The sequence below is a fragment of the Schistocerca cancellata genome, chromosome 6, assembly GCF_023864275.1.
Source record: "Schistocerca cancellata isolate TAMUIC-IGC-003103 chromosome 6, iqSchCanc2.1, whole genome shotgun sequence".
NCBI classification, from domain to species: domain Eukaryota; kingdom Metazoa; phylum Arthropoda; class Insecta; order Orthoptera; family Acrididae; genus Schistocerca; species Schistocerca cancellata.
Window position 1 is genome coordinate 270,100,385 of NC_064631.1, and position 23,832 is coordinate 270,124,216.

Genomic DNA, 23,832 nt, shown 5'->3' on the forward strand with positions numbered 1-23,832 from the left:
TACATTCCATCCTGGATTTTCCATTGTTTGATTAACTCATATTTTTTTACATTTAGAGCTAGCTGTCATTCGTCACACCGATTAGAAGTTTTGTCTAAGTCACCTTGTATTCTTCTACAGTCACTCAATGACGACACCTTCCCGTATATCACAGTATGATAAGCAATTGCTGCTCGCCGTGTCCGTCACAACATTTATGTATATGTAGAATAACAGCGGTCCTCCTGTCTGCGATGAACACTCGCCGTCAACGACAATGTACTGGGTCCTATTACTTAAGAAGTCTTCAACCCACTCACGTATCTGGGTTGCCCTTCATCCATAGTTTGCAGGATATCGTGTGAGAAAATATCAAGCTGACTCTCGCACGAGCGATGCGTTCTAGAACCATGTTGATTTGTGGACAGAAGATTATCTGTCTCAAGAAAATATGTTGTATTCGAATTGAGAATATGTTCAACAATTCTGAAGTAAGCCAATGTTAAAGCTGTTGGTCTGTAATTCTGTAGATCGATTCTTGTGGCCTTCTTATATACAGGAGCCGCCTGCGTTTCTTTCGTCACCTGGCACTTTTTACTGGGTGAGAGATTCGAGATAAATGAAAACTAAGTAAGGGGCAAGAGCAACAGAGTACTCTTTGAAAACCCGATTTGGGATTCCATCCGGACCTGGAAACTTATCCAGAGCGCGATTTACAATTCGTTTAAACTTTGCTCACAGTCGTTTGCCCAAAATTCCAGCATCAATAAAAAAATCTATGATTCTTCTACATCCATTATACTGGAACTTAATGATGTCCATTTGTTGTCTGAGAGGGATGCTAGCAAAAATATTCTCGTAGCCTTTTTGATTGATTTGTTGCCTTTAGTGACTATTGTCGCTATAAGGACATCAGGATCAGTAATATCTTTCTCTATACAGACATAATCGATTAGGTCATGCATTTCTGTAGCTATAAGATCTAAAATATTTCCGTTGTTTATGAGCTGTCGAACTAGCTGCTCAAGTCAATTTTCAGAAAACTTGTTGCAAAGTAGTTCGCATGACTCTCATGATGTCAATGTCTACAAGCAGTGGGTTAAAGTCGCCTACAGCTAATCTTTCTTGGTCTGGGTATTTCAGAGCAACTGAGTGGGGTCTTTCTTTCAATGACTCTAAAACAATCATGGTACAATCAGATGGCCGCTAAAATATTCAGCAGTTATCTTAATTTCACTTGGATCTGTTATAGGAGTCCAGATAACTTCACAGTAACGCCCAAGATCGACCTCATTAGAGACTATATTTTTGTCGACTGCAAGGAAAACTGCCACTGTGCATCCGATATACGTTGCAGGTCTCCCCAAATATTTCAGAGCTTTCTACTTCAGGTTTCAGCCGGGCTCTTCGTTCTGAGAATAATTTGAGCGTGACAAATTTTCTGGAGAACAGCAAATTCGATAACTTTGTTACGAATATTTCGACAGTTTACTGATAAAATATAGCAGCCAAACCATCTTTACTCTACACACAATCTAATTTCACTATTTGTGTGTCGACTGGCGAGTGTTCGTCACAGCACCTCAGACTATCGATTAGCCTAAAAACCCTCATGTGCACACCAGAAGTATGCTAGCCGAGTTGCTGCTTCCTTTGTGTAGTGCACCTCTAACCTATCAAAGGGAGTCCTCTCCAGCCGAAAACGCAGGTTCAGAAATCTGCAGCCAAGACTGTCACAGAATCGACAAGGCCTTGGGATGAGACCCTTCATTCGGCTCCAAATCAAAGGACCGCCATCAACTCTGGCAACAATGCTGCAATTTGTGAACTCTGTTTACAACTCGTGCGCGTGGCCAGCAGCCTTCTCCACTTCTTCCAGCAGCCCATTTGAAGTAAGACTGCCTCAGAACCCAAACGACCGGCATCATTGGTGTCGACGTGAGCCATAGCATGCAGACGACTACAACCTGCAGGCTCGTTAGCTGCAGACAGGGTCTCTTCCACATCTTGGATGAGGTACTTGGGCAGATATACCAAGTGCACATTGACATTCTTTCCGGTTCTGAATACTGTTTCCCCAAGAGGCTCCACAACGCACTTAGCTTTGGAGCTCCTGATAACTAGCAAACTCCTCGCGTGCCTGCCCAGACCCTGCTGAAGGAACCCCCACCCTCCATTCACAGGGTGAATGGGCAAATCCTCGTTAGTTCTAACGGAACCAAGTTATGGGATGAAAAGTTCTTGCTTTTACATTGTAGTTTTATATTTGCACTTACCATCATATTAAAAGCATGCTATTCCACACAGGAAGTGGCAGATATGATTTTCTGTTATGCTCTAATCACACAGCTCGTGCCACCATCTTCAGTGTTCTGGCTTAGCCAATGGTGGTTCTTATATGCACTACTATCATTGTTGCATTCCTGCCTCTCCCACGAGGGTCAAGGGTTCCTCACTATGACCACGTTGTGGTGCCGTCTCATCTCAGGGATTCCAATGTAAGGGTTTCCTAGGAATCCAGCTGGTAACCTGAGAGGGGAGGACACTAAGTACGCCGTGGCTGACAGTGATGCAAACTAAATTCTTTTGCAGATTTGGAGATCAAGATGGGTACAGAACTTTGCCTTCTTTTGCAACATTTTGGAAGGTATAAGTCTGGTCTCCATTCTCAGTTATTCCTTCCTAAGACATTAATTGATAGAGTTTGTAATTGACCTTCAGAAAACATAGCTTATGAGTAGTGATTAACAACCAGAGACAGTCCTAGCTGTTCGTGACGATTTTTAAATATTGTTTTCACATTACAATCTATCCTATCCTCTGTCATCAAGTAAAATCTCCTTTAAAAAAAAATTCTAAGCTACAATGTGTATGCATGCTTAATCAACAAGCTCCTAGACATGTTAAAACATACTCTTTATTTAGAAGGCATAACCGTAATTGAGGTCATGATTATGTAAGAGAGGACTGTTAAGATGTGGAAGTATACTTAGTAAGCAAGGTGTCATGCGAGGTGTGGGGAGGGGTTGGAATTTCTTACAATATCCTTTGGTGCTGATCTGTAACTAGTGATGAATAGTGCAATTTCTTACAGTTTCATTTGTTGCTTATCTCTAACTGGTAACTTATGAGACAGTTTGTTACAGTTTTGTCTGATGATTCTCTGCAGGCAAACGTATAATGTGGTAATTTTCTTACAATTTAATTTGAGGCTTGTCTGTTACTGGATATATAATGAGACAATTTGTTATAATTTCGTTTGATTTGCATCTGTAACTAAATATAAAATGGGGTGATTTGTTATAAGTTTTCTGCAACATGGCGATGTGTGGGGCATTTGGTTACAGTTTAATTTCATGCCTAAATGTAACGACATAATTCAGCATTATCAGCAGAAGATAACGAACATTTTGTGCTGCTATAATGACTGGCTAACACTGAACAGCTACTGGGTAATTAAAAGCGTAGCATTAATGGAGTCGCTATAATATTTGGATGACTTTGAAAGTAGTTGAAAGTGGGCAGCTGGAAGCTTATCAAGCCTTGTTTCTCACATATAAGAATATGTATTAAATTAAAACATTATAACTACTGTTCAGTATGCTACTTCAACAAAGTGTCTAGTACTTTCCTATGCCTGACAGCATAAGTCAATCCTCACCAGAGTACCTTCATCTGTAGTGTCATGTATGTTTTGTACTGTTGTAGCAGAAATCTTGAAGTATTTTGATAAATAATACAGACAGTTTTTGTTTCTTTAAGTGTGGTATGAAGACCGAAATACTATCAACGAAAAGTGGAGCTTGAACTATAGGTTACACCAGTGGTGGCAAAAAGCAAGCCATATGAAATTTGATAAGTAATTTAGCTGTGGGAATATTTAATTTGTGGATCTGTTGTGCATTGGAATGTGGGGTAATAAATGGTACTTTAGTTGTTGCCACGTGTAAGTTAAACTATGAGTTAAATTACAGTGCCAATAAGCAAGCCATATATATTCTAATAACACATACAGTTTGTATGTAGAAATATTTAAATTCAGGGTTGAAAAGTGGGAAACAGATAGTTAACTTCAATCATCACCGAGTGGACTTTAACCCGTAATTTGGATCATTAGTGCCAGTGACCGAGTCATGTGTACTTTTTAGTGTTATAGAACAACTAAATTACAATAGCAGTTGCTCATATGCTTTGTACTCTTGTAGGAGAAATATTTATGTATCTTTATGAATGATATATAAACATTTAATTTGGTGAAAAGTTCGAATTCTCGTTTGCAGTCAGAGAGATCTCTGCAGAACTTTTTCAATCATCGTCTCTGACTCAGCAGTGTTTAAATGTTGTTTCTGGTGCATTTAAAAGTTATGCTTACATCTTGCAGTTTAAGTGATACAACATATTAAAAATTTCACCAAAACACACGGTTTTTGGCACAATCTGTTGTGCTAAAGTGTAGGAAAATGAGACGTCAATAGATAAACGTGCTGGAACATAGCTACAGGCAGGTAAAATATGAAAAATAGTAAAAACAACTTGTATTAGTCATTCGGTAACGTTAGTACTGTTTTTTTTGGCACATTATTTTCTTTCTCCCTAAAATGGTGATTGGTCCAGTGATGATAGTTCGTTTTAGGCACATAGTCTCATGGGTATGAAAAAGTGTTAACTGTTACGGCAATGTTTGCTTAGCACGTTATTTTAGCTAAATAACTTTTGTGCTAAAAAAACAATAATACAGACAATTTAGACATGAAAATAGCATTGTGTCCCTTAATTTGAGAGCCACAATCACTATCTATGTGCCAAATGCACCTAAAGCTTCAAATTACACAATAATCTCACTTTTTCAGTAGCCGACACAATATTTTAGCTAATATGTGTACTGCACGTCTATAGAACAACAATGAAAAGAAGTTAGATGCAGAAACATTTAATTTAGAAACTCCATTGTGCCTTGCACCATGTAGGGTACAATGATAGAAGTTTGATCATTACCATTTGGAACTTAACTTATAAGATTAGTAGCGTCACGTTTATTTTGACGCACATATCAGATGTTGAAATACTGTAAGTTACACCAGTATTGTCAATCTCTTAACTTGTTTTTGGCAGACATTTTAGACGTGATGCTTGACATAAACACGCTGTTGCTTGCGCGTTTGGGATAAATAATATAGACAAGTAGAGACGGGAACACTTAAATTGAGGATCCATTGTGACTTGCACCAAGTTGGGTACAAATGTCGAGCTTTTTTCGGTGCCAAGTGGGAGGTACAGAGAAATGGATGGGATGAGTACTGATTGGTTGTTTTCAATAGATGGTACAATACTGGACTGTAATTCACAGAGAATGAAGATGTGGGTGGTGTTTGTTAACATCATGTGTACAAGGTCATTAATGATGTTTCTGTTTCAAAAGAAAGCCAGAGTACACTTACAGTGACAGCTCGCGTTATGACTGCTGTCAATAGAGGATTCTAGAATAAAGAGAAGAAAACATTAATTTGAGAAAATAACGAAATACCGGAAGAAATATAACTACGAACAATACGCGTCAACATAGAAAGTTTTATGGTACAAGTAATTTAAAAGTTTGCAAAGCATTGATAAAAGGGTCATGTCTGGCAGCCAACATGGACTGCAACAAAGTCGGTCAAGTGGAACCCAATTAGGATTTTTTTCACATATAACTATGGAACAGGTAAATCAGTCGTCTGTAATGAAGTATTATCTGAAAAAAGCTGCGCAGATATTCAGACAAATCTTGATGGAACTTCAAGTCGTGCAAAGTTCGGTAACTTACGTAAATGTTCACAAGTGTGAAATTTTCCCCCTCACAAAATGTAGAAACGTAATATACTATGACTGCAACATTAATGAGTCCCAAATGGAATCAGTAAACCCATACAAATATCGAGGTGTACCAAATTTAAGAAAGGTGAAATCAAACGATCACGTGGCTCAATCGAATGTAAAGCAGATGGCTCACTTCGATTCAGTGGCACGATATTAGGAAAAGAGATTCAGACTACAAAGGAGATTGCTTACAAAACTAGCCACATTCATCCTAGAATATCACTTAAGTACGTGGGAGACACTTCAGATTGGAGCAGCAGGGGATATTTAACGTATGCAGAGGACCACTCGAATGGTCACAGGTTTGTCTGACTCACGTTAACTCACGGGTGAGAGTTATACAAATACTAAAGGGCATGCACCATCAGACTCTGGAAGACAGACGCAAAATATCCTTAGAGCGTCCACTTACAAAAATTTCAAGAACATGTTCGAAGCCAGAAATCTACAAGGGAATATTCTACAAACTCCTGACGGACATCTCCTGTAAAGCTCGCCATGTCAAGATTCACATAGATATTAAAACAGTCGTTCTTCCATCATCTTTATGCCTTTGGGAGAGGAGGAACCCCTAATACGTGGTACAATGGAAAGTATCCTCTGCCATGCACTTCACACTGATTTGCAGGCCGTCGATTTATGAAAATACCATCGGAGTTTCGGAGGGATGTCATTCACACATGATCAAAGACAGCAATGGAAGAAATATTCTAGAACTATCACAAACTTAACAGCTCATTTGTCCAAGTTGCTTACCGAAATAATACATAAAACTATAAAAACATAACTGACGATTTGTTGGGTGACGAGAAGCTTGGATTTAGGAAAGGTATACTCATTACAGAACAGTTTATGTTAAGCATGATAACGGAAGCACAACTTCAGACTCGTCAGGACACTTATGCTTCGCTAATCAAGAAAAGGTATCCGGCAATGAGAAATTATCAGGAAAACAGGTATATCCTGTAGAGAAAGATGGGTAATGTACGATGTGCACTATGCCCAAGAGGGAACTGTTGTGACTCTGGCTCGCAATCTTGTGAAGAAGACTACCCGTCAACTAGGGGAGGTGACCGGGACTGCATATATGCCAGGCGAAGCTAGTACGCTACTATTCCAGCAGCCTTCGGCAGAGGCCAGCGACTACGTGGCATGTTACTCATCACGTGCAACCGTTTGTATGGAGGTATCGTGTCACTCGACTCTAGCAGTTGCTGAGTTGCTAGCAGTGTGGACTTGTAGTTTCATTCCGTACCAATGGGACAATGCCGTACTATTGTTTGCGTTCCGTGGCTAACCAGCAGGGATAGTGTGTGTTATCCAGCGGAGAGCTATCCAGCAGTGAGAGTCCTTCAGTGTGCAAGCAGCAATAGGTGCTGTAATTCCAGCCACACTGTGCACTGGGACCGAAGAGGAATAAGCATTTCTCGAGAGTGTGTACAAAAGCATAGAGATTTCATTGTGTAATTGAACATACAGGATGACAATTATTGAATTATATGAAAAAAAACGTAAATTTGTTACAAAATACGGCGTGCACACACTTCATTCAACATGTAAAAGACACTGCAGATATTCGGATTCAGATTATGACATGTTCGATATGCCTGCCATCATTGGCGATGATGCGGCGCAGACGAGTAGCGAAATTCTGCATGACCCGCTAAAGTGTCGGAACATCAATGCTGTCGATGACCTCCTGAATGGCTGGTTTCAGTTCAGCAATGGTTTTGGGATTATTGCTGTACTCCTTGCCATTAATATAGCCCCACAAAAAGGAGTCACATGTGTTCAGATCCGGAGAATATGGCGGCCAAGCGGAGCCCTTTGCCAGTGACCTCTAGGTACCCCAGAGCTAGAATGCGGAGCGCAGAGTGCTCCTACAGGACAACACTCTCCTGCTTCGATGGGGTCGAGCTCCGTCTTGCATGGACCACATCTTGTCGAAATCAGGTCACTTTGGATAATGGGGATGAAATCATCTTCCAAACCTTTCACGTACGGTTTGGTAGTCACCGTGCCACCAAGGAATATCGCACCCATTATTCCGTGAATGGACATTGCACACCACACAGTCAACCGTTGAGGGTGAAGTGACTTCTCGATCGCGAAATGCGGATTCTCAGTCTCCCAAAAGCACCAATTTTACTGATTGACGAACCCATCCGAATCTGAGCTTCGTTGCTAAACCAAACCGTACAGCGCATACTAATTTCTATCATGCCACGCGGCCAGCCGTGCAGTTTGAACGTCCTAACACAAACCGTACAGAAGTTATGACGATTTTATTTCATATAGTTCAATAATTGTAACCCTATAGCTGCAGACAGGACTCTTACGAACTTGCTTTGTACACCGATCTGTAAGTTGAGTATTTTTGTTCTTTAATAACAATGTGGTTTTGGAACTTTGTTCTGTGACCATTTACCTAGCATATTTTAGAATACGTGTGTGAGGTGAAGTTGGTAGTAGAGCCCCAGCGGCAATGACATAAGTGGCACCTCAGAGACCGTTGTACTTCTACTACTTCTGGAAATGAAGAGTAGACACAACAGGAACAACAAGAATGAGACTCGAAGAGAAAAGCGCTCGGATTGGACACAGTCTTTCTTCTCTACTGTTTAAATCGTATACCGAAACAGCATTGTATGGAATGTAAGGTTCAGAAATGGGATTAAAATTTTGTGTGAAAGGGTATCAATAAGCTTCAATGATTGTTATTCTCTGTTGAGAAAGAAATTACAGAACGTGTTGAATGAAGCTAATAGCCTGAGACTGCGGAACAAACTACACTCCTGGAAATGGAAAAAAGAACACATTGACACCGGTGTGTCAGACCCACCACACTTGCTCCGGACACTGCGAGAGGGCTGTACAAGCAATGATCACACGCACGGCACAGCGGACACACCAGGAACCGCGGTGTTGGCCGTCGAATGGCGCTAGCTGCGCAGCATTTGTGCACCGCCGCCGTCAGTGTCAGCCAGTTTGCCGTGGCATACGGAGCTCCATCGCAGTCTTTAACACTGGTAGCATGCCGCGACAGCGTGGACGTGAACCGTATGTGCAGTTGACGGACTTTGAGCGAGGGCGTATAGTGGGCATGCGGGAGGCCGGGTGGACGTACCGCCGAATTGCTCAACACGTGGGGCGTGAGGTCTCCACAGTACATCGATGTTGTCGCCAGTGGTCGGCGGAAGGTGCACGTGCCCGTCGACCTGGGACCGGACCGCAGCGACGCACGGATGCACGCCAAGACCGTAGGATCCTACGCAGTGCCGTAGGGGACCGCACCGCCACTTCCCAGCAAATTAAGGACACTGTTGCTCCTGGGGTATCGGCGAGGACCATTCGCAACCGTCTCCATGAAGCTGGGCTACGGTCCCGCACACCGTTAGGCCGTCTTCCGCTCACGCCCCAACATCGTGCAGCCCGCCTCCAGTGGTGTCGCGACAGGCGTGAATGGAGGGACGAATGGAGACGTGTCGTCTTCAGCGATGAGAGTCGCTTCTGCCTTGGTGCCAATGATGGTCGTATGCGTGTTTGGCGCCGTGCAGGTGAGCGCCACAATCAGGACTGCATACGACCGAGGCACACAGGGCCAACACCCGGCATCATGGTGTGGGGAGCGATCTCCTACACTGGCCGTACACCACTGGTGATCGTCGAGGGGACACTGAATAGTGCACGGTACATCCAAACCGTCATCGAACCCATCGTTCTACCATTCCTAGACCGGCAAGGGAACTTGCTGTTCCAACAGGACAATGCACGTCCGCATGTATCCCGTGCCACCCAACGTGCTCTAGAAGGTGTAAGTCAACTACCCTGGCCAGCAAGATCTCCGGATCTGTCCCCCATTGAGCATGTTTGGGACTGGATGAAGCGTCGTCTCACGCGGTCTGCACGTCCAGCACGAACGCTGGTCCAACTGAGGCGCCAGGTGGAAATGGCATGGCAAGCCGTTCCACAGGACTACATCCAGCATCTCTACGATCGTCTCCATGGGAGAATAGCAGCCTGCATTGCTGCGAAAGGTGGATATACACTCTACTAGTGCCGACATTGTGCATGCTCTGTTGCCTGTGTCAATGTGCCTGTGGTTCTGTCAGTGTGATCATGTGATGTATCTGACCCCAGGAATGTGTCAATAAAGTTTCCTCTTCCTGGGACAATGAATTCACGGTGTTCTTATTTCAATTTCCAGGAGTGTATATGGATGCAAGAAAACCAGAATCAGACGAAAGCTTTCAAGAGACACAGAGATTACTGGTCTAGTTAACATCGGAACTGGAGGCAACGAAGTAGGCAAAATGAAGGTGTTCCACAACCTTGCAAGCAAAATAACACACGACGGACGAAGCAAACAGAACTTGAAAAGCACATGCAAGGAAATCTACTAGTATCAAACATAGATAATCACTTTAGAAAGAAGTTTCTGAGAATACGCATGTTTGTCTGAAGGACATTACGGTATGGAGTGAACCATGGGCTATGAAAAAACTGCGAAAGGAGAGAGCCGAAGCGTTTGAGATGTGGTGCTAATGAAGGACGTTTAAAATTAAGCGGATTAGTAAGATAAGAAATTAGGAGGTTTGTAGAACCATCGAGGATAGGAATATACGGAAAACGCAGACTAGAAATAGGGACAGGATGGTAGAAAAAGTGTTGTCAGGAAATAGTTTCGATGCTTCTAAAGGGAGCAATAGAGTGGGAAAATTATTGGGGACGATAAAGAGATTTGAATATTGTGGGCGTTGGATTTCAAACCCTTAGATGAAGAGGTGATGATATCGTGCCAGGCTGAATCACAGGAGAAGGGAGAGTAATGGTTAAAAAAGAAAACAACATGAGTAATGGTAAAAAAAGAAAACAACCAAGACACTAATTATCGCATTAATGTATGTGCAGTATTGATTAGAGGCGTACAGACGGCATAGTCAGTGAAACGGCAGAAGGTTTTGGGAGTGATGGGTCGCGGTACATAATCTGGCACTAAGATGTTTGTCTGCGGACATGCCGGTTGCCTCTTGAACCGTAATCATCTGGCTGTTTTGTGGTTGCAGGCCTTCCATCGGATTTTCTGATCATACGGTCACCAAATCGGCATCAGACTACTTGATTAGAACACATCGGATAGATTATCGAATGACCTCACAGCCCTGCATCGAGCTATGCCTAGTATTGATAACAATTCGTATTACTACTTAACAAACGATAGGTTTCAAAAAAAATGGTTCAAATGGCTCTGAGCACTATGGGACTTAACATCTGAGGTCATCAGTCCCCTAGAACTTAGAACTACTTAAACCTAACTAACCTAAGGACATCACACACATCCATGTCCCAGGCAGGATTCGAACCTGCGACCGTAGCGGTCACGCGGTTCCAGACTGAAGCGCCTAGAACCGCACGGCCACACCGGCCGGCTAAACGATAGGTTTCTTCTGAAATAAAGAGAATGTGTTTGTACGAATATTGCATTTATTAACGGATCGTTTCAGTTCTAACTGTTGACACGAACTCGCATTGTTTAATAGCTTATTATGGGAGAAGGCATGTCACTAGTTTGCAATTTACGTCATAATTCATGACCTAGACTCACACTCAAGACATGAACAATGTGTAACATTTTACTGTGTCTATGTTTATCCCATAACGATACGCACTAGTTCCAGTCACTCAAATGTCTTTAGGAACATATTTCTTTTCTTACATGAACCATAGTCACTATCACTTACAATATATCATCGCTGGCCCCTCATTTTAGAACATCACTTATTTCAGGACTTACAAACTGGCGACCTACAGTATGTATTCTCATGTGAAAAAGGTCATCGTACAGGACTATTCACGGCACTTGAGCACATTCGGAACTGTGCTCCACGGGGCACGATTGCATCCTTCTATTCGTAGTGGCATGCAAGCAAACAGTCTTCAAAAGACTTCTTGTGGAATTCCTTGGCAAGCCTCAAACGGATATTTTGTGAGCTCATGAATTTTGCTCTCTGGGCGCCAGAATGTAGGTAGATGTCTTCCTTTCGCATTCTAGAGACGCTTTGTGGGTGCTAAATCAGAGGAGGGGGCAAACCAATCAAGGCTCCAGTCATTCCTCAATTTGTTTGCAGTGTGATTTCATGGATACGCCATTTCTGTCATGAAAGGTACGACAAAATGCGTTGCTATTCCTGCCACTCATGGGAGAGCATTCAGCCTTCCTTCAGCAATTACCAAATGAGACATGTTGTCATTTCTCCTGGCTCCCCACACCGTGAATCCAGGCTTTGAAGACGTATAGTTCTCGAGACTCGTTGGTCTTTGCTCTTTCACCAGTTCCTCTAACGAGACGTTGGTATCGATCCTAAGACCAAAGAAGAAGTTCGCAGCTCGTGGTCTAGCGGCTAGCGTTGCTTCCTCTGGATCAAGGGGTCCTGGGTTCGATTCCCGGCCGGGTTGGGGATTTTCTTTGCCTTGGGCTGGATGTTTGCGTTGTCCTCAACATTCCATCATCATTCATGAGAGTGGCTGGATTGGACTGTGTATACATGACCGCGCAGTTGAGTGCCCCACAAACCAAACATCATCATCACCAAAAACAAAAGCGAGACTCATCGTCGAACACCACAGAAAGAGCTCGAAGTCGCAGTTGACTCTGGCTGTACACTATGCAAGTCTTGGTTGTGAGTGATATGGTCAGTGGCAAACGATACATCGCAACTGGGGATCCCAAACCACCTTCCAGTAATCTGTTCCCGATGGTTCGTGGTGAGACAACTTCTGTAATGTATGCCCAGACTTCAAGTTTTGTGGTTCGTCTATTTCCTACAACCAGTCGGATAATCCTACTGTCTTCTCTCGAGACATTACACAAAATATCCCATGTGGATAGACTTCAAATTTATATTCATAGACTTTGATTACTCCTGGCTCCTTACTAAAAACATTTACACACTTCAATAAAAAGTTACAAAGCTCTTGTCGTTGCATATCATTTAGTACCTGTGATTTACTTAGTTTCTGCTTTACCATTTCGTAACTAACCGCAGTGTTTTCTTCTTGTTCAGTATCAGATCAGTCTGTGAAATATACAGCTGGAAAGGAATATTCTACTATTACTTTTGACTCTGGTTTGTTTTTGTTACTTTCATCAGGTGTTTTGACTAAATCGATAGAAAAAATCCGATCCTTTACATAAATGTGGCATTTACCATTACCTATGTCAATCTATGTTTTGTTTGTTCCAAACGTGTCCATGACAATAAGACAATTAACTATAAGTTTGTCAATTATAAGGAAGTTGCACTTCACTGTAAAATGTTCAATTTGTAATGGAATAAATACCTGATGCTTAACCAATTTAGTCTTACTCCCTGTAGCAGTTTGCACCTTGTAATTTTGTACAGGAAATGTTGAGAATTTGCCTCTCTTCTTCAATTCACAAAAAACAAAAAAAATGAATTTGACATTAGGTTGGTGGTTGAACCTGTATCTAAAATTAACTGTGTGTCAATATTAAACATTTTCACGTTTAATGATTGTTTGCGTTTCTTCTTCCTGGACTTTATCTACTATATCTATCTCTTGCTGATACTAATAATCCTTGATGTCACCTTGTTTGACACATCTTATGAAACATGTTTGTAGTTTTGCATTGCCCCCACTCCCTGAGAGGTCAACAGCCTGGGGCTTAACTACGACCGCTCGGTGTTTTCCGACGGCGTAGTGTGACTTAATTCATTAGTTGGAGTAATTTCAGTTGGTTGCACTGTGTGTGCACTTCGCCAATTTGTGTCGTTGGGTGCTGTGCAGTTATTTTCCTGCCCAAAGGTCGACTTCGGTACAGCGTAAGGCTTGGCATTGTTGCCACGCGTCGGTCACTGATGCGGCTGACTGTTTCTATTCATGTTCGGCATAGGGCCTTGTGATGGTGAACTGTAATACTCTCGTACGTTTAAATTACCCCTGTTGTTTTGAAAATTTCTTTTAAATCGTTTGTTTTTTTCCGTTCCCGTTACCGTACTCGTCACCTCTGGGTATGTAACTTTGCTGTTGTGTGTACCATCCTTGCTGTGTGTTTAGGTCACGTTTTACTGACTGGTTTACATAATTATGTTGTTGTTGTGCCTGATTTTCTGTTGCTATATTGGGTCTTTCCTCATAGATTAAGTTGATAGAATCGAGCACTGACAGAAAATATTCAGTGTCGTGCCCCGGTCGTTGTGACTATTTTTTCTCTGATGTACGATGGTAAACGACTTTTCAAAATTTTTAACACGTCTACCTGTGATATTGGGTTCGTCCAGGAGCGTGTCTTGTTCAGGTATTTTTCAAAGTATCTACGTAGGCTACTGTATTTGCCATTGAATGGTGCGGGGTTGAAAACTTGGCGTCTGCGTCCTTCTTCCACCGCCTCAGACTAGCATTTGTCGAGGAAAGCTCGTTTAAATTGGATACAAGCGCTGCAAAGTTCGGCCACTTCGGTTGCCCATAAAAGAACGTCACCTTGGGTATACCCCACGACAAATCTGATTTTCTGTGCTTCCGCCCAGTTGCGTCGAAATACACGACGAATAGTACTGTTAAATACTACGGGATTCATTCTTTTACCTTCGGTGGAGAATGCAGGAAACTGTCGATGTCTCAGCAAACCTTCGTCTGTAAAAATAGTTAATAGACACATAGCACTTTCGGTCGTATTTATGTGGTTATTGTAGTTACCTGTAATTGCAGTTCGTAAATGCTTAGGTATTGGAGTGTGGGTATGTTTACATTTTGCTCTCTACAACTGTCGCTGGTACCTGTTGCGGGACTTGTGACAATTTGTGGATAAATACCAACAGGTTGTGATTTGTTCACTGTAGGCTATATGTTATTTACAGCATATTTCGAGATCCGGTAACATTTTCTTCTAAAATATTGCGGATTCTATTTTCCGCGGCTCGTAGATTAAGGTTTACCTTGTTCACTATTTCATTTTGTTTTTCTGACTAGTCTTTTCTTGCAATCGGTGTATAACTTGTAATCGGTTACTAACCTCTATGCAATGGTAGTACCCTTATCTAATGTACCTGCTTCAGCTTGACTAATAATATCACAGTGATTGCCTTTTTTACTGTCAAAACCAACTAGTTTTGTGTGACTTGTTTTTGTTCTTGCTTCACTGTATTTAGATCTTGTGTAACAATGTTTTGTTGCTGTTTTGCCGTGTACATATCTTGTATAACGGTGTTCAGATTCTGTGTCAAAGTATCAACTTTAGTAACCGTATCTTTTTCATATCACTGAATTTGGTGTTCATATTGTTTTATATCATCAAATTTCTCGTTTATGTTAGACAATAACTGCCATAGTTGTGCTTCATTTGTACTACTATGATTTCAGTCAGCTGTACTTTCTAAGCTAATATTTGTGCTGTGAACAAGTGGGTTTGTAACGTGTTGCCAAAATTAATATTGGAATCGCTCTCCAATATTTCACTCATGAGTGGTATGTCGCTCTGGGAGAAGCGTGACATTGTCTCGTCAGTTGTAAACATTGTGTCGTCAAAGTTATTCTGCTGTGGAGCGTCACTATCATTTGTCACATCTGCAACACCCATCTCTGATCTACTTAAACTTTCTGCGGTAGGCATGCATGGCGGCTGAACTTCAGTTGTTCGATCATGCAATTCTACGCTATCTTGGCTGATTGCGTTTTCGCTATCAACAATATTTTTCGGCCTTGTTATATGAATATGCAAAAAATAAAAATTTCACAAAAATGTTAAAATTTCATACGCTAATTATTACACTTGATAAATGTAATTTCCGTAATGTCAAACCCTGTTTTACGTCTATTATGAAGTGCAAACTATTGTACAGCGATTCTTTATGTTTTTCTGCCAGTATGTATCACACTAAAAAATTCCTGTAAATTTCTCGCAAATAAAATTCAAACAAGGGAATAATGAGTAAAAGGTTCCTACCTACATCAAAAGAGGCGCTACCAAGCGTAACCATGCGAGCAAGTTGCGTAGATGTGCTACCTTCGCTGCGTCGAACAAAAGAAGCTTACTATGGAAAATTTTACTTTTCCTGGATCCAATTCTTATTCCTTTCAAAAATTTTCTCCTCAATTGTGCCTTTTTGCATTACTTGCTCCCCGTCGTGATTCATGCAAACAGAAAATACAGACAAGTAGTTTTATGACCAATAACAATGTCATAGAAATTTCTTACTGTAACAATAATTAACAAACCCTACTCACAACCGGTGCCCTGAAGTCCTGGCACACAGGTCGACAGTTGTGTTGTAATAATAAAAAATATAAATAAATATTATTAAATATTATTAAATATTCACATGAAAACACTTTTTAAACTGATATAACACGATTGCGTTATCAGAAAATTCTGTAGGCTATCGGACTTCGTGTCTCACTTCTTCAATTGTAGATGCAGGTGGCGGACTCAAAGTACACCGGCGATTGTCATAGTTAAGAAAATCCTCCTTACTTGGTTTAACTTCACTTAAAATAAGAAATACTTAATACTGGTAGCAAATTTCTTTCTTATTATAAATTTGTGCGACGCAAAATACTCATAGTCCGTCATCTTCCACGCGGCACTACTTAATAGGACTTCTACATACAAGAGAGTGTTTAAAAAAAAAGAACTCATGTACAAAAAATGGAATGAATGTTTTTTCATTTGTCTGTTCATTACCGCGCATTCATAATTAACGTTTTTGCCAATGCTTATGATCGACTGGAGTTTCAATTTTTTGTTTTTTAATAACTCTTAATTTTACGATATCCTGGGGATCTTTCACCAAGTACTAATACACCTTTCTGCAAATCGAAACAGTTACAACATTGTTTTTTCCACACGCACTTCCTGTTACCATATCTGAGAGCCTGCACCACTGGCAGCGTTTCTTTTGGGCACAGCAAAGCAAGTGCAGTAAACAGCAGTGCATTATCCGCTTTAATAAAGCGACCTCGGTTTTACGGTGTTTCCACGAATCCTCTTCTTCGCTGTGGAGCCGGCTCGGGGACCTAGGGGCAGCACCCTCCGGGTCCTTTCACGAGGGGCTCTCCCTGCAGCCAGTGGGTCGCAGAGCCCCGTCTGCAGCCCCCTAACGGCAGCCTCTTTGTGTCGAGATGGGTCACTGCTGTGTTCCTTCCCGCGCTCTGTTTCTTGCGTCACAGGCCAGCGCTGTGTTCTGACAAAGCGGCATAAAGGACTGCTTTCCACTCTTCGATTTTCTTCATACACAAAGACTTGAAAGTCACTGCTCGCACATAACAAGAGTTAAAACATTTCCAACACTATTATTTAGTCGCTGGCAGCTAGCAGTCTGAAAACTAATTTGTAAATAATGGTTGTAATTTAAAGTTACTCGATCGAATCTAGCAGCAACTTTTTTTAACTTGCATTTAAACTATGTATTTATTAACTGAAGTAAATGTTAATATTAGGTCTACAACTTTCCTTCCGCCGTTTTGGAATAGATGGCAGTATCGGCAAGTGGTGGCACACGTGAAAGGTCTAAGTGTCATACAATAAGCATTTGCATTCGCATACATAACGCCATAAAAATGTTAGCCGATTTTTGATTGCATCATAAAACTGTTCTCGACTGCATACAACTTAGGAGCTCAATATTCGTCATTTGCGGGAAGTTTCAATTTGCTGCATTAGCATGAAGAAATCTACGACTGAGGCTCATGAAATGCTGGGTACGACCTATGGTGAGGCACCTGTTAGTGAAACATCGTGCAGACAATGGTTTCAGCGTTTCAAAAACGATAATTGTGACGTCAGAGTCCGGCATGGCCGTGGAAGACACCAAGAATGGTGGTTCTGTCGTCGAAGATCGGCATGGCAGTGGAAGAGACGAAGTTAGTGAAGCTACTGAAACAGACGGAAACAATCACAGGAGACTGTTATCGAAAGCAATTAATGCGTTTGTGACGAACACTGGAAAAAAGGCCACAATACGGCGATAGACACGAGAAGGTGATTTTGCGGCACGGCAATACTCAATCCCATGTTGCAAAACGCGGCCGGCCGGAGTGGTCGTGCGGTTCTAGGCGCTACAGTCTGGAGCCAAGCGACCGCTACGGTCGCAGTTTCGAATCCTGCCTCGGGCATGGATGTGTGTGATGTCCTTAGGTTAGTTAGGTTTAATTAGTTCTAAGTTCTAGGCGACTGATGACCTCAGAAGTTAAGTCGCATAGTGCTCAGAACCATTTGAACCATTTGCAAAACGCGTTGAAACAGGAAGTTCTGCCCCATCTGCTGTATTGTCTAGATATTGCTCACTCTGCAACGACCTTTATCAATCAAGGGCATTCAGTCTGATTGAGCAGCTCTTCCGGTCACGTAACATACCGCCGCGGAATTCTTATGCTGGTGGAAAGATGCGAGAAAGTAGTGACCCGCGAAGCCAGTACTTTGAATAGTAATTTTTTTCTAAGTTTTTCACAGTAAAGTCTCTACCTTCGAGGAAAACTATGGAAAGAAAGACGAAGAGACATAATAAATGAAAAATACTGAATCATATGTTTTAATAAAAACAGATACTTTATTTTTGATTGCTATTCTCATGGAAATTTGCGCATTCGCTATACATTAATATTTGAAAGAAAAATACGGAAAACGAAATAAAAAATTATTTATTTAATTCTAGAAGTTCAACAGTATTGTTGATGCAAATAGTTTTCAGTTAACAATAAGGCGTTTGCATTTATCTGTGTAAAATTTTAGTTTACTTTATAACACCAGTGATTAAATATAAAAATTTCTTCTTTAGTAAAACATTATCATGCAATAACTGTTAGTTAAAATTTACATTTGATAATAAACGTAGATTTTACATACAAGTAAAAAATGTTGCTTGTAACGTTAATCGAATTTGAATTACTAGACTTGTGTGCTAGACACTCACCGAATAGCGACTACGTTAATAAGCTGAAAATGTTGACACTCGGAAAGCTCAAAACCTTCAATGCTGAGTATTACCAGTTTTCTTCGAGGTGGTGGGAGAGGGGACGGGAGTGGTATAACACTACATTAGGAAATTCATTTTTTCCAACCCCTTCATCTCAGAGTAGCTCTTGCACGCTACATCTTTAATTACTTGTTGGATATTTTCCAGTCTCTGTCTACCTCTACAGTTTTTACCCTCTACAACTCCCTCTAACACAATGGAGGTTATTCACTGACGCCTTAGCAAATGTCCTATCATCCTGTTCCTTCTACTTGTGAGTGTCTTTTGTATGTTCCTTTCCTCGTCGATTCTCCAGAGAACTATCTAATATCCTACTTTATAACATCACCTAATTTTCAACGTTTTTTTGTGGCACCACATCTCACCCTTCGATTTTCTACTGTTCCGGTTTACCTACAGACCGCGATTCACTACCAGACAATGCTGGCCTTCAAACATACATTTTTAGAAAATTCTTCCTTAGATTTAGGCCGATGTTAGATACAGGATACTTCTTTTAATGCCCTCCTTGCTTCGCTGCTCATGGGGTGTCTTGCTTCCAAAGTAGCAGAATTTCTTAAGTTCGTCTGCTTCGCGATCCCCAATCCCGATGTTAAGTTTGTCGCTAACTTCATTACTGTAACTCTCTATTACTTTCCTATTTCTTCCATTTGATCTCAGTCTAAATTGAAAATTTGTTTGCTTGCCACTTCCTCCAATGACTTTAGAAATTCCGATGGAATGTTATCTAGCCTTCCGCCTTACTTGATGCCAAGTCTTTCCAACATATGTGATTGCTGTTTTTAGAGATGTGCACACCTCTCTAACTTAACTGCCTACTGCGGTACTGTTTGTCACAGTAGCCACATCTTTAGCGAAATCCAAGTCCGTATCATTATTTTTCCCTGTTTTAGTATCCCATTTTCTTCCAAACTGATTTTTCCGTACGATTCTCTTAAATTCTAACTTACCCTTCATCATTATTAAATTGTGATCTTACTCTATATCTGCACCTGGGTACGCGTTGCAATCCAATGTCTGATTTCGGAATCTCTGTCTGACCACGATGTAATCCTGCTGGGATCTTCCCGTGTCTCTGGGCATTGTCCAAAGTGACAGCTCGTGTCCAACAACGAAAGCGAGGACATATAGTGTGCTATAACGAGGCGGTAGTTATTAAGCTGACTATTACTGCACACAGTAAGCTTTCTGGTTTTAATTCTGACGCTTTCTCGCTTTTTTGGTAGGTTATACCTACGTTTAACAACAGGACAATCGTACAACACAACACTAATGCGCTTAAAAACGGCCAGTCGTGCAAAATATAAAAATTGAATACTTGTCAAAAAGACTGTGGTACTCAACACGAAAAATATTTTCCAACTAAATCGTTTTCTCTTGTGATTTATGAACTGTTTATTTCCCACTACCAGCTGAAATTTGTCGAAAAACGTTCTCTTTCTCCTCTCTCATTCCCGCTACCAAGCTCCTATTTTCCTGTAACTATTTCTTATACTCCTTCACTTACAACCGCGTTCCAAGCTCTCAAGGCTAATAGATTTTCATCTCCCTTTACATACTGAACTACCCGTTTAATATCCTCAAAAATGGCTCTGAGCACTATGGGACTTAACTTCTGAGGTCATCAGTCCCCTAGAACTTAGAACTACTTAAACCTAACTATATATGACGGTAGTATCTGTTCCCGAAAGAACAGTTACCGTGGATGACCATGCAGCTTTGCTAGAAATGAAATGATAATTAAATGGACACCCTAGCTGCAAACAGGCGTTAATGAACTTCATTGGGGACATGTTGAAAACGTGTGCCCCGACCGGGACTCGAACCCGGGATCTCCTGCTTACATGGCAGACGCTCTATCCATCTGAGCTACCGCGGGCACAGAGGACAGTGCGTCTGCAGGGACTTATCCCTTGCACGCTCCCCGTGAGATCCACATTCCCAACACATTTGCAGCTAGGGTGTCCATTTAATTATCATTTCATTTCCAGCAAAGCTGCATGGTCATCCACGGTAACTGTTCTTTCGGGAACAGATACTACCGTCATATATAGTTTAAAAAAATATGGCTTCCCGGCCATTGACCTTCTTGTGCGAACGCACACGCTATGCCCAAACTCGTACGGGACTTGGTAGATTAATCTGCCACGAGTAATGAGTATGATGGGCAAACATCTATTAGGCGCGGTTCCAGACTGTAGAGCCTAGAACCGCTCGGCCACTCAGTTAATATCCTCATACTATTCCTCTACCTCTTCATCTTCTACTAGCAACGTAGTCATTTATCTCTAAACTGTTGTTGTCACTGTTGGTTTGTTGTCGAATCTGATAAGAAAACCCTGTCACTGAACTGTTCACTGTAACTCACTCTCTGCGCTAACGAATCCTAGTCCTGTTATACCATTTTCTGGTGCTGTTGATATTATCCTATATTTGTCTTACCCAAAAATGGTTACATTCTTTCCATTTCATTTCACTGACCTCCATTAGATCAAGACTGAGGGTTAGCATTTCCCTTTTCAGAAGTTTTAGCTTTCCTACCAAGTGCAAACTTCCGAAATTCCACGCCCCGACTCGTAGAACGTTATCCTTTCGTTGGTTATTCCATGTTTTTCTCATGGCCACCACCCCCTTGGCAGTCCTCTCGCGGAGATGAGAATCGGAAACCAACCAGGAATTTTTTGCCAATGGGGAGAGATCATCAAGGCAATTACAGGAAACATGTCCAGTGGATGCACATAGAGTATCTTTATCACAGTGGCTTTCACTGCCGTCTGCATGTCTATGCCGTTTATCATAGCTGCTTCTTCTGCCTTATAAGCTTAGTTTCCACCCTAATGGCGAGGGAGTGTCCTGAACCTCTATCCGCTCATCTACCCGCTTTGACAAGGCCATTGGAAGGACGAGTGTGAGTTCTTATCTCAGAAGTTGTCGGCGGGTGGGAGGGACCATCGAAGAAATTATTGCTAACAACATGCTCGCTCCCCCAAGTTTCCTTCCACACGCCACCCGCTAATAATGGGGAGGTGTAGCCGTGTTGTTAGCTATGGTTTCTTCGGTGGTCTCTCCCGCTCTCGGCATTAGTTCCGGTGGCAGCCACTCCCTGACGTACAGCGTATGTGTTCACAGGAGTATTACTGCTGTTCGCGCGGCAGTCTGTTGATCAGACCGGTCAACAGACCACAATATGCAGCAGGCTGGACGCTCATACGGTAAGCAACTTCTGAGGTCCTTAAATTAGCATTCTACAACTTTTGTGCCTTAATTTTGATTTATTAAACCCATGGCACATTCCTAGTGGTTCGCAGATGGTTTATAGGTTACATTAGGCTGGCGGTGTGTGTTTATTTGCCGTTACATTCATATTTTTTCGGTTAGGTCCTATTTACCCAGTGTGATACTGGGTGATTCAGAGAACCTTCCCACGTCTTACCCGCATGGGATCTCGCATGCTACTTAATAAATTTACCGGGTATTTTACGTGACGGGTCCGACTTTCTCGTACGCAATCAATGTGTAACTCGATGTTCACATTTGAAAGGACCCTTTTAATGTTAGTTCTACCCTCTTAGTTTCCATTGTCTTTTTGTAGCGCCTGAAGATGAGATTAACATCCTGAAACCTGGGTCGTGTGTATGAATTTATCCAAATAACGGATTTGTCAAGTACAACTAGAGCGGATCTGTTCATTGTGAAAAATTTTAGTTAACAGTTGTGAACGTCCCATAAAGAGTATACAATGTAAGTAAGCTGTTGTCAGTGCAGTAAGTTCAGCTGTTCTCACATGTCTGCCTGTTAAGGTAAGCAGGTAAGCATGTCACGGTAGATAGGCCCCCCCCCCCCCCCCCCCTCGGTCCAGCTCTCGCCAACTATCCCAACATACGACGCGCGCATACAGCGTTGCTGCCCCAAGCGGTGCATGCGGACTGCTGTGGGGAGGTGTGCGTATCTCTGGATCGTGCTATTGAAATAGCCATATACTGTGCAACAAATTTAATAATTTTCTAACATGGTTCATCTTCACTACTGTAAAAATTGTGTTCCATTACATACTTCACACTTTTAAGTGTCCATTTTTTATTTTTTACTTTCTAAAGCAGCCTGTGTTCTTCCTCAGGATTCAAGTTACTTCCAGCACCAAGTTCCATCGAAACGTTTCAGTGGTTTAGCCGTGAAAACGTGGCAATGTCACTTTCGCACGTATTTATATACTGAAGCACCAAGTAAACTGGTATAGGCAAGCATTTTCAAATACAGAGATATGTAAACAGACAGAATATGGCACTACGGTCGGCAACACCTATATCAGCCAAGCATCTGGCGCAGTTAGTAGATCGGTTACTGCTGCTATAATGACAGGTTTTCAAGATTTGAGTCTGAACGTGGTGTTATAGTCGGCGCACGAGCGATGGGACAAGGTATCTCCGAGGTAGCGAGTAAGTGGGGATTTTCCCGTACGACCATTTCGCAAGTGTACCGTGAATATCAGGAATCCGGAAAAACATCAGATCTCCGACATCACTGCGGCCGGAAAAAGATCCTGCTAGAACTTGACTAAAGACGTCTGAAGAGAATCGTTCAGCGAGACAAAGTGCAACCATTCCGCAAATTGCTGCAGATTTTAATGCTGGGCCGTCAACAAGTGTCAACATGCGAACCATTCAACGAAACATCATCGATGTGGGCTTTCGCAGCCGAAGGCCCACTCGTGTACACTTGATGACAGCACGGCACAAATCTTTTCGCCTCGCCTGGGCCCGGCAACACCGACATTGGACTGTTGATGACTGGAAACATGTTGCCTGGTCTGACGAGTCTCGTTTCAAATTGTATCGGGCGGATGGACGTGTACGGGTATGGAGAGAACCTCATGAATCCATGGACCCTGCATGTCAGCAGGAGACTGTTCAATATCGTGGACGCTCTGTAATGGTGTGGGGCGTGTGCAGTTGGAGTGATATGGACCCGTGATAGGTTTAAATACGACTCTGACAGGTGGCACGTA

The 23,832-nt window shown here is 42.0% G+C and overlaps 1 non-coding gene across 1 annotated transcript; it reads right to left on the bottom strand.

Annotated features, from left to right (window-relative positions):
- Positions 1 to 20,632: 20,632 nt before the first annotated feature.
- Trnat-ugu (transfer RNA threonine (anticodon UGU)) lies at positions 20,633 to 20,707 on the bottom strand. The gene has a single exon. It is a non-coding gene; the product is annotated as a tRNA-Thr (tRNA).
- Between the last annotated feature and the right edge of the window lie 3,125 nt (positions 20,708 to 23,832).